The sequence below is a fragment of the Apteryx mantelli genome, chromosome Z, assembly GCF_036417845.1.
Source record: "Apteryx mantelli isolate bAptMan1 chromosome Z, bAptMan1.hap1, whole genome shotgun sequence".
NCBI lineage: Eukaryota > Metazoa > Chordata > Aves > Apterygiformes > Apterygidae > Apteryx > Apteryx mantelli.
Window position 1 is genome coordinate 76,369,192 of NC_090020.1, and position 16,930 is coordinate 76,386,121.

The following is a 16,930-nucleotide window of genomic DNA, read 5'->3' on the forward strand; positions in this document are numbered from 1 at the left end:
CCTTTCTATTGCCACTGTAAAGGAATCTAACAGTCAGGCCCTCACTGATCTGAAGTGACCTCAATGGAGCAGGTTGTGATGGCTGTGAACTTCCTGCCCTGTCCCTGTGTCTGGATGCTTGTGTGCCTGCCTGCAGTAGGATGCAGTAGTGCCCACCCAGCCCGCACAGTGTGCTCTCATTGGGAAGAGAGCCTTCAGCAGTACTTCACCCTTGGAAAACTAAACTAAGTCCTTCTCTTACCTCAGAGCTCAAGTGCAGTTCAGCCAGGAGAGGCTGCACGGGGGAGCCCCTGTTTAGTCCATGACTGGGCTGTATGTTCAGAGAGCAAGACCAGCAAATGGCAAGAATTCCTTGCTTTTTCCCTGTGGTTCTTCCTCTGATGTGTCTGCCAAGGAGGTTGGGGCCAGGATGCAGGGCTCTTTGCTGGGCCATTCACTCCCTTGTGGCTTGCTCTTTTGCCTGGAAATCCCTGTAAGCCCAGGTCTTACTGCTGCTAAAGTTTGGTGTGGAGATTAGGATGGTCTGAGCTGTGCCCGGTGTAGGGGATACAGTGATATACCTGCCAAAATGAGGGGGAGGTTTCCCCCTTCAGGGCACTTGCTGTTTGTGGGCTCATGCTCAGTTCAGAAAGCCTCAGGTAGCCCAAGGACTCTCTTCTGTCTCAGGCAAAGAGCTTGGGTGTAGTATTGGGACATGGCATAAATTGCTTTTCAGACCATTTGTCAGTGAGGTGGTGAGGTTCATGCTTGCTCACAGACATGGTGGACGAACCCTCCCCTCCAGGTGCACACTTCTTGTGTACTCAGGGAACTCTAGTTCCTTAGCTACCTCCTCTCCCCAAGACCCTTGCACATTGCTGTCTTTCCCAGCCAGCAGTGGTGCTGGCTGTGCACTGCCACATCACTCTGCCTCCTGATCTACACTTTGCAGACTCTTGGATAGACTTTTGGTGCCTCTGTCAAGAATGGGGCGTGATGCCCTTGCTTGCAAGCTCCATAGACCTGGCAAAGACGGGGTATAACCTCAACCAAAAGTGGTTAGTATGGCACTGTTCAGTCTGTTGTTAGCACGTTCTGGCTACCATTGTCCTTTGACCTTACTAGCTGATCTAGTGCTAGATCTTATTTCCGCAGGAAACCCCAAAGAAATGCTGCTCCCCCTTCAGAGATGGGGCCCTGGGTTCCTTGTGGGTATTGGCACTGAAGTTATGTGAGGAATCCCCTCTTTGCCCTACCATCTCTGTTACAAGTAGGCTGGGCATTCAAAGATCTTGTTCTTGGGAGCGTTGGGACAGCTGAATCCTTGTTCAGTTCTCACTGCTCCCAAGAATGGAGTAGAGGATCATCTGCTGGGGCTAATTTTAGGCCTCTGAACATTGCCTGTGTCCCTCTGAACTCCTATTTGTGTGCAATCCTGCCGGCTCCCTGCTAAGAGCTGTGTGAGAGTCCTGTATCCTAGTGTGCAGAGGTTTTGCAGGGCCATAGTGTCTCAGGGATTAGGAAGAACTTTGATTCCTCAGTTACTTAAGGTGTCTAAGCAAAACCCTTTCCCTATCAGATGTATATGTGACCCCTTTTTCTAGCCCTAGTGCCAGCAACCTCTTTTCCCTTTGGACCTTGCTTTTGCGGATGCCTATGCATTGCACAGTGGGAAGCTGGCTATAAACCACCAGTTTCCCTGCCTTTGCCTGCCAAAAAATGCAGCATCCCTCCTGTTGCAGCAGTCAGTTCCTGTTGTCTTGGATGGGTGCATCCACCACAGAATGCAGTCTTCCACAAAGCCTTTGGGTGTGGAAATACCCCAAGACCCACTACTGAGGGAGATGAGAGCACCGCTCTGGCCTTCTCTGTACGGCTGGATGGCAGCGTGGCATCTGCCACTGAGGTTCTCCAACCAAGCATAGCACAGGGTGAGGCCTTCTGGCCTCTCCCTTGTTTATTTACCCAGTACTTTTGGCCCCTCTGAACTTTTTGGTTTCCACCTGCTCATGTTATTTTTGTCATGTGTGCCAGCTGAGCTGAGGTTAACTCTGAGCTTTGCTAAGTTTCGTGTTGAGGCAACACATAGCTCTGCAGTTTTAAATGGGCTAAAAATAAAGTTGGGCCAAGACATGGTTAATGGTATCAGAAGGAAGCTGTATGGTCTCCTGAGCCCCATGACTCATCCTGGATCAGGACTGAGGCTTTGCTAGTGTCTGCTGTGTGCTCAAATGATGTAACCATTTGTGGTGGGCCTTCCTGGATCTGGGGAAGGGCAAGGGAGGGAACAGCAGTGGGGAGGGAAGTTGAGCTTTTCAGAGTTTTTTTGTTTTGTTTTGTTTTGTTTTTAATCCATTCTGTTAAGTCATTAAATTAATTCATCACAAGATGTTGGCAGGTATCACACCTGAATGCGGTTTAGCAGGGTCTTTTGTCTTTCCCTTGCTTCTCATGTGTCTGTAGGAAAGGAGAGAAAGAGAGGACCTCTGCTTACATGCTGGGTTGGATAATTGTTTAACAGCACATACCAACAGTCGACAACAGTTTTTAGGACAGGAAGTGAAGCAGGATCTTGTCTCCAGTTCAAGCCACAGCAAGGTTAAGTGCAGAAGAACAGACCTGCCTAAAGTGGAAATGGTCTGGGACTGGAGACCAGAGACTTACTGTCTTAAGGGATGCCGCCTGCTAGGCTGCAACAAGAAGAGTCTTGGATCTCTGTTTCCCTCAAACCTGCTACTGGCACAACATAGAAAGAGGTGTGTGGAGCTTTCTGACATCCAGAAAGCCCTCCTGTGCTGCTGGGGACAGCGTGAGAGGGCTGTCTGGGCTGGGCAGGGGACTGCGTGTCACCACATGGGGTAGGCAGCGTGGGAACGCTTGCCTTGACAGATGCTAATGCTGACTGGCAGTGCATCCTCCCCGCTGCAACGCAGCAGGGAGGTAACAGCTAGAGGGGGCCTCTGTACCCCCTGGTCTGGCTGCCCAGCGCTCCCGAATCGCACCTTGGGAGCAGGCAAGGTCGGGTGTGAAGCACCTGCGCCCAGAGTAGGCGCCTGGCCCGTGAAGGGGATAGGGATGATGACTCATGGGGGTGGGCTTCCACCTCTGCCCCCTATATTCCTTGGGGTGATGTGGAGCTTTTGGGGAGCCCGGTGAGGTTTTTGGGCACCCGGAGCAGGTGGCGTACGGGATGCACCGCGTTGGGGGCGGCGGGGAGGGGACAGCGAGCCTGGGGGGAGCCGAGACAAAGGAGGGAGGCAGCGGGACATGCTTGGGGGGATTGCTATGGCAACCCGCCGCTGGCAGCAGCGCGCGCTTTCCCCAGCCTGTGCTGCTGCGGACAAGCAGCCAGGGCCAACGCGCAGCCCTCGACGTATCCCGGGTGGCCGGGATCCCATCCCGCCCTTAGGAACTCCTTCCTGGCAAGCCTGTCCCAGTCGTGCCCTGGGCTCCGTGCCTTTGGGCTCCTCACGTGCTAACCTGACGTCCAGGCCCCCCCCAGAGCTATTCTCCCCAGGCTCCCGGGCAGCCTTGGGGTGGGTGGCTGGGGGTGTTTTGTCCAGTTCCTCCTCTTTTGCCCCTTGCTGGAGGACGGACAGGCAGCTCCTGTTCGTAGGCCTGTTCTGTTTGAAGCCTGGAGTTGCAGAGCAGGCCCAGCCCGAAAGAAGCCACTCTCCTAAGCCCTCTCACTGAATCGCAGGGAATAGCTTGTCATGTTGCTGCCCTTGCTCATCCTCAGGTAATCGGTGTCAGTGGATCCAGCCATCTCTGCATCTCCCACGGATGCCTGGCCCTGTACTGTGCTGTCCATCCCGTGTAGCCTGTTTGCCTTGCTCCAGGGTTTCTGTAGGCTGATGGAAAGCAGACGCTCTAATTAGCTGTGTGATATGACCCTGAGACTCCCGCCCAGAGCAGGTAAAGGAAGAGTTAAATATTTCTGAAGCTGCCTATGGGCATACCCCTTCCCAGACCCTGGTAGGGGGCCTCGTTCCCATTACTGAATGAAGCAGGGAGCATCGTCCTGCTCATTGCACAGAGGGAATAAGTCCGGAAGCCAAGCTCCAGCCTGGCTACAATGCGAGTGCGATTGGGACCTGACCTGTCTTCTGTAAAGTGCCTAAAGCCTTGAGTGTGAGCCAGGGGGAAGGGACTGGCTGGAAACAAGCGGAACTTGCTCATCTTAACATGCACCAGTGCGGGAGCTGTAAACCTCTCTCACTACACCTCTCAAAGGTCAGCACTCACAGTGAACTGCAATGCCCTGCTGCCAGCTCTGTCCCCAGCCCTGAACGACAGAGAGCCTGCCCCACTTTCGGAGGATGCTCTGAACTTGTGCGGGTCAGACCTATGGGGCTGTTATGGGGTGGTGCACACTGTTACGGTGCCTGTGGTCAGAATTCAGCTGGGACTAGGATGTTCAGGCGGAACTGGAGGGGAAAGGATGCACATCTGTGGGCTGCTTGAGTGGCCCTGTATTCACAAATGTCGTGATCCTTTGCCCAAGCTGTGAGCCCTCCTTCCATCTGTGAACCAGAATACAAAGCCTCAGAAATGCCTATGAAAACTGTTTCACTCTTTGTAGTCTGCCATAGTATCCGCATCAGATTTAGGGTGCTTCTAAGATCTGTATAGACTGCCCAACTCTATCCCGTGCTACAGTCCCTACTGTCTTAAAGCTCCCTAATGGGTTAGACTTGTTTGTAAAATGTCCCCTGGACTCCAGACCCTGGTGTTCCCAAGAGAGAACAAACAGGTAGATGGAAACTGGAATGTGGACCCTGAGTGAAAGCTGCTTGCGAGACAGCTGTTCCCTTCCTCCCTCAGGCTTCCAAGAACGTTCCTGTTCCTTACGAAGGGGAACAGTTTGCTCGCTCTGAACTGGTAGCTGAATCTCCCTTCCCGTGGGGGAAGCTGAGACACTGGTATCTGGCATTGAGGGCAATTTCAAATTGACAGCTCAGGAACTGCTCTTCATGAATTTGACCTTCAGCACTTGGTGCTAGAACTGGCATTACAAAATATTATGGGCACAGTAATGGCAGAGTGTGACCAAAATTCATTGAGCTAAACAGTAGTTCCCTCTGACCCCATTTTTGCAGCTTGTTGTTTCTGATCCTTCCTCCAATCTGAGACCCCCAAGGTGTACTGTGAAATATCATAGAGTGGCAGCAGAGCCCAGTGGATAAGACTGAAGTATGTGTGTGCTGGGGTGCTGATTGCTAGCTTCTAGGACAGAGAGTGGAGGTTTTTTTGCATTTATATAGCACCTAGCATGCTGAGATCTTTGTCTAAGGATCCTGAGTGCTGTGACCTGATGAGTTATAGTTGTGTCATCTTTTGAGTGCTGCTCCCTCTTTTTCTGTTTTGCCTGCTCATACTATACATTTTTAAGCACAGCACAAAGGAACAGAAAAGCCCAAAGGCAGTGGGGTCACATTCTCAGCTACCGATTTGGGGAGGAGTTAGACATGCAGTGCTGGAATAAGCATTTAGGGAGAGGCAGCCAAGAGAGATTTCCTTCTGCCTGAGCTGTTTTGTTCAAGTTCGGAAAGTACTGTGTGGTTACGTGCTGCATTTTGCTGTTGCCATCTCCTAGGCTGGTCTGGAACATGCATGCCTGCTAATAGTCAGATGGGGACACCATGTTGAACAGTGTCACTCTGAAAAATTGGCTAATGTCCTTCTGGACATCAGCAGCAACCCTAATGCTGCCACTGTTGAAACAGTGCTGGGGACTTCAGTAGAGAAAAGATGCGTCCTTGAGCCCAGAGGGAAACTTTGGCTTGGTGGGTGTTTCTACTTGCATTCCCTAAATTGTGAGAAGATAGCTGAGCCCAGTGGTGCTATGCAGCTATCCCTGTCTGGTAGATGCATAAAGAATAGTTCACAAGAGCCAACTTTTTGCTCAGCTCAGATTTGGGGAAAGCATATCTGGACTGTCTGTACTGGGGTTTTCTTACTGCCGATCAGCAATGCTGTAGCTATGCAGAGAAAGTGTAGCATAGACAGGTTAGCACAATCACTTGCATCCTTTCTATGCCAATGTTTCCATCACTGGTGAGATTGGTGTAGCTGGACCAGTAGTGGACAAGAGAGTAATTCACTTCTTGTGGCCCTCTGCTGTGGGTGCCAGCAAAAGAAAGCAGTTATGGCATTGAGTAGTAGGTCTGAGCTTTTTTTCCAATTCATCTTCTAGGAGCATGCAACAACCAAAAATATTAACAGTTTTTGAGGAACTAGCGTATTTTTAGCTTTTTGTCTTGGACTGGCCTGCCTACCTCTCCCCTAGGCTTACCATCTGGGATCTAAAGGGATTTGCCATGATCTGTCCTGGCCATGTGATAAGTCTTCACAGAGAGAACACATGAATTTGTGGCATCAGGCTGCTATCCTGAAAGTGCTTCTCTTGCTGCTGTGCCTGTTTCCTGTAGCTGAAGGGCTGTTTCATGGCTTGTATTTGTTGAGGAAACAGACTTGATTTGGAATAGCTCTCCTCTTTCTCCTCTGCAGCTCTCTTCCGGGCAGTTCAGTAGGAATGACTTATTATAGATTACAGCTCTCTTTAATTGTGTTTCTCTACAATATCATACTGCTAGAGTAACCAAAGAAAACCCAGTGATGCTTCCGGTAGGAAGGCTGCTATCAGAGGCCTGTCTTGCAGCAGGGGCTTGAAGCAAGGAATAACAGTGTACCAGGAAATGCCTGTACTCATCTGCTGGTTGCTTTTGGATAGGAAAAAGCATTTTGCCCTTGAAAGTTTCCCTACAACACAGCTCCAAACATTGGCTTGCTGATGGAGCTGTACCAGTACAAGCAGTGGTGAGAGTGCTGCCCTCCAGAGCCTGAGAAAGCTGCAACCGAAATGATGGTCTGGAAAGAAAAGTTAAAGTCTGTCTTAAAATGAACCCCTAAGACGAGTTTTTTTTTTTTTTTTTTTTAAAGCACCAAAAAGAAAATATATGACGACTTCTACAAATCTTTGCAAGGAAAGAGCATGGAATTACCCTTCAAGTGAGCTTGTCTGAAACTTGATATGTCTCAGATGTGTGTTAAGAGAGAAATGAAAAGATTGTGCTATTAAGTGATAGGGATAATGAATTTAATCTAATAGGTTGTGTCCTGGGAAATAGAGCTGGGGGGAAAGATAATGTGGTGCTTCACATAGTAATAACAGGAAATACCACCTGAACTCGCTTTCCCAGGGGGAACCGAAAGGGTCTGTTCTTCAAGGAGTCCCCAAGAAGATGGAACCAGGCAACTGAGTGACCTGAAGCTGAAGAGAGATGCCAGGAAATTCGTAGGTGAGCAGTGCACAATAGCTGCGCATCATTCCGCAGCATGAGCTTTGCTTTCCCATTTAGTGATCCTGCTGAACTAGACAACAACCTTGGACTCTCAACCTTGTTGTGATCATGACAAATGCAGTAGAGAAACAGTAACTTTAATAACATTAGTGAAATGTCTGAAATAGAGCCTACATAAACAAGCCTTCATCATCAGCCTCTCTATCTAGAAGGTAGGTGAGTGGTGATTTGCTACTGCACCAAATCTAGACATCTTAAAGGATGCTGGCCTCCCTGGTGTGGGTGCTAGAGCTAGCTGTGTTCAGCTAGAGCTGAGGAGCAGAGGTTAGTTACACTTAGGACCTGGTTCCAGGAAGTCTTAACAGGTCTTATCTGATGGGCCAGGCCTCAAAGAGCTTTTGGAGGTGTGTGGTGAAAATGCAGAGCCAAGCTGAGGTCAGTACGTAGAAACTTGTCCTCAGCTCCTGAAGCTGGACCAGAGGATCCAAGTCTTTACTCAAACATGCAAAAAAAAAAAAAAGAGCGAATTCATGGATAGCTTTAAGAGCAGAGTGAAAACTGGAACTGTATCCTGAGATGCATGAGTGTTTTGAGCATAAGGCTGGGAGCCGGGAGGCTAGGATTGTATGCTTAGTTCAGGTTTTCAGGTGAGTCATAGGACTTCTCCATATCTTACTCATTGACATGAAAGTGGTTAAGCTGTGCCATTCCTGTCCCTGCTGTTGGGGCTGTTAGTGAATCTGTCAAGCGCTGTGGCAAATGTGGTGGAGAATCTCCCTCCTGCAATGCAGAATTGTTTTGCTGAGAGAGGACACAATGGCATATCAGTACATTCTGGTAACACTAATCAGGAGATAAGAACAGATGACTATTGGTAAGGGCAAAGAAAGCAGGAGCCTGGGCCTGGAGGAGGACTGACAGTGAGATGGAGGAAACAGTCCTGGTGGGAAGGATCCTGGTGTGAAACTTTGTTGGAGAAAAGGAGGAAGAAAGAGCTTTTGCTTGCTGGTGGGAGGATGCCTTTCGTTCCTTGGGGAAGAGCAGTGAGGCTGTCTCGCCTGAGTGGATTGGCAGTGGAGCAGACAGGTGTTTTGTAAGAGATATCAAAGAAGTGTGGGGTGAGGAGATGCTTGCAGCTGCTCCCACATGGATTTGTTCATTGCCAATGCAGTCAGCATTGGGCCTCTCTGACCTGCTCTCAGCAGGCATAGGCTACAATTAGCAGAGAGTAATGCCTCAAGGGAGGGCATCTCCAAAATGCAGAAGAGGAGGCAGTCCTGGGTGCCTGCAGGCATGTTTTGCCCATACAAAAGGAAGAAGGGGGAAGTCAGCTTTTAAATGACCTGCCCAGGCCAAGGCTGGATTGTGCATGCATAGTTAAGCAGGAAAGCCCAAGTTTAGCTGCTTTCCTAGCTGTTCTGCTTAGTGTTGTCTGCTCAGGCTGCCACGTGGGGCACAGCAGCAGAGGGGCCAGCAAAAGAAGCAGGGAAGGGATGGATGGTTGAAATCTGTTTCCCTTCCCACAGCAAGGTGGAAAGAGGACACGGCAAGTTTCCATCCTGAGTCTCTGATGGCATGAGCCAGCCGGCCAGCATGCCCAGGTTGTGCAAGGAGGCTGCAGGATGTGCTGAGTCAAAGTGAGCATGCCCCCGTGGGGGGGTTTGCTCAGGGCTGCCAAGACGAGGGGGTTTTCCAGCTTGCAGGAAGGGTAAGCGCCAGCTGTGAACCACACGGCACGCTTTCCAATTTTAGCAACCTTGAATTTGTGTTACTGACCAGAAAAGGCAGTTTAGTTCTTAAAACTCTTTCAGGCTGGGTTAGCAGATGCTTGGCCATTCAGCTCCATCCCTTGCCACAGACATGTGCTCCCCAATCTAAGCCTTTATTTAAAGAAATTCCACATCTGGTCCTTGCATTGGAACAGATAACCTTGGATGTGATTTTTTGGAACAAAGGGCTGACCCTTTGCTGTGCTCTGGCCAGGAGATGAAAAGTGTTCCCAGGAATACTCCATGAGTCTTGGGGGCCAGGTCCAGCTATTCTCTCCGCCAGGGACCTGGCAGAGAGGGGAGGCCAAGAGAGGCACATACTCTGTTCCAGCCTCTGTCCTTTTGCTGGCAGCTCTGAGCAGGTCACTACAGCAAGCATGTAAGTTAGTGGCATTGAGGCTTCTTCTACTTTTTCAAGTCCTGGGCAGGGAGAAATGTAGGGAGCAGAGAGCTGCTGTGAGAAGGACAACCCAGCAAGGGGTTCCTGGAAGCGGTGACTTCCTCTGTTCACCTTGGTAGATTGCTCATTCTCAAACTAGTGATCTGTGAGTCAACCCTTGTAACCAGGAAATATTTCAGCAGAAGCATCAACTTCACGTACTTCTTGCAGCTTAGCAAACTGCCCCCATCCACATTCAGAGAGCCTGAACTTCTCCTTCTATAGTTGCCCCAACTTCTCTTCCCATCCTGCCCTTTGCAGCAGCTGTGCTATAGAAGCAAGTCTGACATAAAGATGGGTGAATAAACTGGCTCCTCTCTGCTGACAGTTCCCAGCTGGCTGGCCTGAAATATGCTATTTCAAGGCAACAAGGTGCTGTCTCTGTCCTTCGGAGGGATGCTCTGCCACTCTTTTTTGCCACTTGGGCTGTAGAAGAGGACCACAAGGCAGTTGCAAGGGATCCTGCTTGATGTGGGAGAGACCTCAAAAGCAACAGTAGCTTAGCTAGCTCCTGTCCATTTTTCCCAGAGCCTGGCTGAAGGGTGGTGTTAAGGATGGCGTGTTACATCTGTTATTCACAAGTGGAGAGCTGTTCCTGGGAAATTGTTTCCGTTTGGCTCAAATCAGAGCAGTTCGCTAGCTGCTCTAACTGGATGTCGGGCACATCATTGTTGTTCGCTCTCAGCTCCCCCTTTTCCCTGGGGCTAGAGCAGGGACCTGACCTGGTCTAGGAGCTCACGTAGGTTCTCTCTGCTGTCTCAGAGACTCCCAGAGCTCACAGGGAAGCCCATCTTTTTCAATACTGACAGGCTGATTCAAGTATGTCCATTTTAATTGCTGGGCCTGTCCCACTGGTGGCTGCTAAGTTTTGTTCAGACGCTTACCCAGCTCTGTGACCTTGGTGACACCGTGACCATGGTGTTGGCTCTGCCTTTGACCTTGCTGATGACATGCAGTGAGCAGTGCAAATCTCTCACCCTGCCTCCCTAGAAGAGACCCTGGGGACTGAAGCATCCTGATGAAAGGAGGGGTGGTGTGTGGGGGAAGTCACTGGCTCCCTATGTGACCCTGGACAAGACTCCTGTTCTCTGTGTTTTGGTTTTCTTTTCCCTGAAAAGGGACAAAGGATCTGTGAGTGTATGGTGAGGATCAGGAGGCACTGGATACTGCACCTCTGTGTCATACAGGTAAAAATCCAGGGAGATCCATTAGCTGAACCAGCAGTTTTGGCATATAGTCCTGAACTTTGGCAGAAAATCATTCTTTGTCCCTATTAAATACATGAACTCTCAGCCTGAGACATTGTTCCTCCCTCCGTAGGCAAAGCATCGGTTAGTCTGGCCTTAGTTTCCCAGATGGCAGGGCCTTCTGACCCGGCTGGGGCTCTGTGACCCTGCTGGAGACCCAATGCTCGGCTGCCTTCTCCTTTTGTAGCACCAGCACTGCCTGTCCTAAGTAACCTGCATGTGGCTGTAGAAAAAATGCGACAGCTAGCCAAGTGCTCCTGGGTGGATATGACCAGAGCCCCTCATCAGCATGACTCTGACTTGCAGGGTATGGAGCAGAAAGGGTAAAAGAAGAGTCTATGTCCGATCCCTGTATTTTTTTCCCATAATCGACGGGAAATGGATCCTTCAGCCATGAGGCTGCTGTAAGCAGAAGCACAGATCCACACACCAGGCGTATTGCACAGACCAGCATCTTCTGCGCACGCCTGCTCTCTCGTGCGTTCTTTGACGCAGATGGATGTGCTCTGGTACACAGAGCCTCTCAACGGCTGGGAGGCTTGTGCTGTAGCTCTTGCTGGGCTCCAGCATGGTGAGGAGCTGTGATGTGATGTGCAGTGTTCCTTTTGTAGCCTCTGTCTACTCTGGTCCCTTCTAAGAGAGAGGCTGAGTTTAGAAGAGCCTTTGGAAGGGAATGATGCTAGGGTGAATGTGAAAGGAGAGGATTTGGGGCAAAGCTTGTTTCATTCGAGCTACTGCCCCTAGTATTAAGGGAATCACTAGTCTGAGAAGCAGTTTGCAGAGACAGCATCATTGTGCATATAGCTTGTACTGTCTGGACTCAGGAACTGGCCAAGCCTGTGGGCCCTGCAAGGACTGCGGCACTAGCTGATGCTTAGTGACCAAAGCCGTGCTTTACAAGAGAGCTCTTCCTGGCTCCCAGGACTCTGAAAGCACAGTCTTCCTCTGCCCAAGCTCTGTGCCTGTCCCTTGGTCACCCCTCTGCCATCTGTAGGGCTGCCCACCCTGTTGTTTAGCAGAGTTGGGTAATGAGATGAACCAAGTGGCTCCCCTCCTCTTCTCCTCTTCCCAGGGAGAGTCTTGGGCTTCCAGCTCTGTCTTTGGCAGTCACCTGGAGAACCAAACTGAGAAAAGGCATGCCCTGGGGTGGCCTGGGAGGGCATGTGTTGGCTGTACCTGAAGGAAAGTTAGTCAGCAGGCAGCTAGCATATGGATCTGCGCTGTGGCAGTGCCGGGTAACCCTCCTAGAGCCAGAGGTGGGGAACAGGCTGCCAAAGGCCTGATAAAGTGAACGGGTTTGCCTGGAAGACAGCCTGGGAGCCTGGAGGAAACCCTCCCCCAGCCTCGCTCCTTATCTCGGCAGTGCTTACACATGGCAGCACTCCCACTCCCGGTCTGCCTTGCTGCCCCCGTCTCCCCGATGTGGACTTGAGCCAGTGGCGTCATCTCTGCTGCTGCGTGCTGCAGGAGACGAGGTGTTTGGTGCAGCCTGGCCAGTTTTCCTGCCTGATTTGCTGCCTTGCAGAGTTTGTGGCATTGCCCTGACAACTGTGGCAGGGTTGCACACACAGGGCTGTGGCATAAATGGGTGAGTCAGGCAGGAGGAGGGGGTGAATCACAGGGGAATGAGTCAACAGGAAGCCAAAGGCAGGTGCTCTCCCAGAGCTGGGCTTTAAGGGAGCCCAGGGGCCTGGCAGCCCAGGCTTGGTCCTCCAGGCAATGGGATGAAGGTGCCAGAGGAGAGCTGGGAAAGCCTCAGGGCTTGGCAAGTGAAGGTAGCGCCTGTGGCTGCTGCAGAGGCAGCGCGGCCTAGGCAGCAGAGCAGAGGGAACGGGCCAGGATCCCTGGGATCTGGCTCAGCCACGTGCCACACGTGGCCTGGGCAAGTGCTGAACCTGTTCTCTGCTCCTGTCTCCTCTCTCCTTCAGTACTCTGCCGTCCTGGTGGGGCCTGGGGATCCCATGGTGTTGAGGCTTTCCTGGGAGACACCGAAGACAAGCACCGTGGGGGAGCAGTGCAGTGACCAGGTATCCCAGCCTCCAGTACATGGGGTGAATCCTTGTCCCCAGGAGGCTGTGGGTTGTCCAGCCAGCCCTGGGCAAACTGAGCAGGTCTCTGTCCTGGTCGGACCCTGTCCACTAACCCTCCCCTGCACTCTGAGAGACTGGGAGGAGGATGGAAAAATTAATGATCCCTGCTGGGACAGAGAAGGATAAATGGATAGTTTTGTATTGAGTGATTATGGCATGTGGGAAGAACCGGGTTGGGATGATGCACTGCAGGCCTGGGGGCACAGGGTGATGCTGACTCCAAAAGCCCACCTGTGGTCTGGGCTCTGGCCCTGCTGCATAACCTGGGGGATGCTTGAGGGGATCGTGGAGGGCCGCTTTCCTCATCCAGGGACCTGTTCTGGGCTGTTTTGTTTTTGTCTTCCCTAGCTGGTCGCCGATGAGTTTGACTCCTTCAGATGGTGCTGCCCATCGCTCCTGGGGGCAGGTCCCCTATGGGCATGATGGTCGTAAGCCCCATAATGGTGCCACAGCAGTAAAGCCAAAGCTCTATGTGTTTAGGGCCAAACTTCTTGGAGCAGGTACTTGGGATTCCCAACGCAGGGTGACGTGGGCACGTGGCAATGGGAACTGAAATATGCACCTGGTATCTCTAACAAGCAGAGCTGTGGATCAAATTCTCAAACCAAAACAGTGCTCACTGGTTTCAGTGTTGTGGCAAGTAGTGTCCCTAAGGTCTGTAGGGCTCTGTTGCTCAGGCCAGCTGCAGGTACCTGCTGTCCTCGCTGGCTATATGCTTGGCTGGGAGGGATGGAGATTAACAGGCTCCAGTTTTCTCCAGAGATACCCTGGAGGTCTGGCCCTGCCCTGGGGCTGAGGCAGGCTGGCATGCTGCAGTGCGTTGTGTTTGCAGCCTGTTCAGCCTGTTCAGGTGAGAGGAGGAAGGGCTTGCATGCGGTTGTGCATCTTGTCCACTTGTGGGAGGCATCACGCTGGGGTAGGACGTGGTGGAGTCCCTCTGCCGAGCCTGGCTGAGTGGTTTCCCTCCTGCCATGGGTGACCAGTCATCTGCTTTGCCTGTCGCAGATTGTGAGTTCAGTTGTTGCAGATTAACCTTCTGCCCCTGCTCCAAGTGAACTGTGTGAATTGAGAGTGAGGGTGTCCTGTGCTCTTAGAGGAGTTTGCCTTGTTGGCATCTCCATCAGGGCCTGATAAGGCCAGACTGGCTGCGAGCTCCTCGACGGTGCTGGTTGAAATGGATGGGGGGATATTGCAGGAGAGACAATGCTACCCGTGCATGGTCTGCATCCCCATCTTCCAGCTGGGCCGTGCTGGGCTCTGGCCAGTCAGTGTGTCCCTGTTGCACAGACCTTCTCATCCCTTCCTTAAAATGCAGAGCCTCACCCAGGCTTGCAGGTGGTTGTGTCCTCAAGGCAGTACCTCTCCAACAGAGGTGTGGCTGGCACTGAATGCCTGCCCAGATCCAAAGCTTCCAGATTGAAAGCGTGACTAATTGCAGATTAATGCATTTCTTTCCCCTTTCGTCCTTCCCCGCCCTGAGTCTGAACTGCTTATGGTGTCAGTGGAGGAGGTTTTGGGCTCCCCAGGATAAGGCAGACATGGACAAATGAGAGAGAGTTCAGCTGAGATGCTGAGGGGCTGGAGGTCAGGGCAAATGAGGAGAGGCTGAGAGCAGTGGGGCTGTACAACCTGGAGAAGGGAAGGCAAAGGGGTCTCATTGCTGTTGTCAGCTGCCTGATGGGGATTTGGAGAGAAGCTGGAGCAAGGCTCTTCTGGGAAGTGTCCAGGGACAGGATGTTGGGCAGCGGCACAAGATGCATCAAGGAAAATTCCTGTCAGATTTTAGGAAAAGTATTTCCCACGAGGGCAGTCAAATCCTAGAGCAGGCCCGGACAAGGGGGGTAATCTTCAACTCTGGAGGCTTTCAGCCCTCAATGGGGCCAGGCCCTGAGCAACCTACTCCAGGTCGGCCTCACTTGGAGCAGGATTGGACCAAGACCTCCCAAGGTCCCCTTCTACCTGTGCTATTCCACGGATCTGCAGTTCTCAGGGCAGCTGGCAATGTTGCACCTCAGGGCCTATTGGACCAACCTGCCTGCAGTTGAGCAGAGAGCTCAGAGGTTTGTTCTGTTTGTCGCCTTTGCTGCGTCTTGGCACAGTGAGTACCAGCACTTCTGTGTGGGTCCATCTCTCATCCGCGTGGTGCTAACAGTGTTGGGGGACAGAGGCACTGCCTGAGCAGGATTGCCCACCTCATTGCTCTGCCTCCACCTATCTTAGCTGGAGCACCCTTCTCTCCAGAGGACTGTTTTTTCCCTACCTGCGTGAGTATGAAAAGTTTGGCTCTGACACACAGGCAGTAAAGCATGGGGCAATAAACCATCCACCCTGCTCCGCTGGCAGTGCAGAGCTGTGATCTGCAGGGGATGTTCGTGTTGCCAGGAGGCTGGAGAGGACGCTGGCCCCCAACCCTCCGGGTGGAAGGGCTCCAGGTTTATCTTCCCTGTGGTGCCTATCTCAGGCCCAGAGACGGTGGCGATCAAAGGGGAAGTCACCAGTAGTCTTTTTAAAGGCTCCAGCTGCCTGACCATCCCGAGCAGATAGGGAGCAGATGGAGGCTGAGATGAGCCCAGAGGACTGTCTGGAAAGAATTACATGCTCCCAGTATTTTCTGTTTCTTTGCCAGCCTTTTATTCTCATGGCTGCTCTTTTCTTGATCCTGTCCTTCTGCAAGGCTGGCTGCTGGCAGCCTCGTCAGCCTTGTCTTCAGGAACAACTCCGTTCTGCAATTTAATGAGTCTCCTAACTTTGACCCTAGTGTCTGATGGTCCAGAAGCCTGTGTCTGGTGTGTGAGTGCTAAAATGGTTTTTAGTGCTTGTATTGTCCCCTCTGCCAGAGTAATAAATTGGAGCAAAGGGGGTTGTGTGTAGCCACAGAGCCTGGGCACAGCTGACCTGCAGCAGTAGCTGCATGCGCCTCCCCATCCGGCAGAGACTGGAAGGATGTCCCCAGCATTCAGGCTCCCCAGACACTTTTATGTGGGTTTCCACTGTCTAGGAGGTTCCCATGGGCCTGTATTTGTCCCCGGATCCCTTCTCAAGTTGCTCATCTAGGCCTTTCCCTTGGGCTTGTTGGTGCGGGGCTGCCGCTGGGGTCAGAGAGCTGTGCTCTCTCCCTTCCCCCGGCTGCCTCTCCTCGCAGTCCAGTTGTTACTCAATACTGCTCTGGGCACTGTTGCGTTACTTGGATATCTCTGTTACAACACCCGCGCTCATCGAGAGCAGCAGGGTCTGGTGGTCTGAGCCAAGAGGCCCCTAAGGTCTGTTCCCAGCTCCACGGGTAAATCACTCTGTGGCTTGGGACTAGTCAATTCCTCGTAGTCCGTGGAGAGCTGTCAGGGCTTTTGTGGACTCCATCTCCCTATGAATGTCAGAGCTGGGGGGGTCTGTGTCCCTTGTGGCATGGCTGCCATCAGGGTTTAAGGGGGTTTTTGGCCCAGTTGCCATGGTAAAGCTGGTTTCTGAGATCACTGAGCTTTGCGTATTCCTGCTGAAGGTGTGCAGCAAAACATGGACTGCAGCAGTAACAATGAAGTCGTCTTGTTTTATGGGGGCTGATGTGGCAGCTTGTGTCTTGCATAGGAAGGTTGTCTGGGGATGCAGCTGTGTCTTGAACCTACCCCTGTTCCCTATCACTTCCGCAAAGACAGAGGATGCTGTTACGTCAGCATACCCTGCGCTGTGCGGTCCATGCAGGCTGCACCTGCCTGATAGCCCCGAGGGCAGGTCCCTTGTGGCCTCTGTCTCACATGAGGCACTGGTTGGGCTTTGGCTTCCTGAATGCTGCCATCTCCATGCAACATCTGAGCATCAGGCCCTATGGGCACCCCAGCTACATTGCTGCACAGAGCCCTGGGCTGCTATTTCAGAGCCCTGCCCTAGCTATAAGGTGGTGGTGAGTATGCGGGGCAGAGGGTTTTGCTGTCTGCAAGACCCAGGGGCAATTCGGAGTGTGTGGACCGGGATGTTTGCCAGTTCCATGGGGTGAAGTAGGAGCTGATGCAGCACTGCTGGGCCTTGCCTCCTGCTGCCCTGCATGGGCCCGTGGCTTGGGTATGCCTCTGGGGCTGGAGTTGGACACACCAATTCCTCATCCCTCCTT

At 52.1% G+C, this 16,930-nt stretch overlaps 1 protein-coding gene across 2 annotated transcripts in view; it reads left to right on the forward strand.

Annotated features, from left to right (window-relative positions):
* ATOSB (atos homolog B) overlaps window positions 1-16,930 on the forward strand; it is a 40,866-nt gene that overhangs the window by 6,766 nt on the left and 17,170 nt on the right. The gene's annotated exons all lie outside the window — the stretch shown is intronic.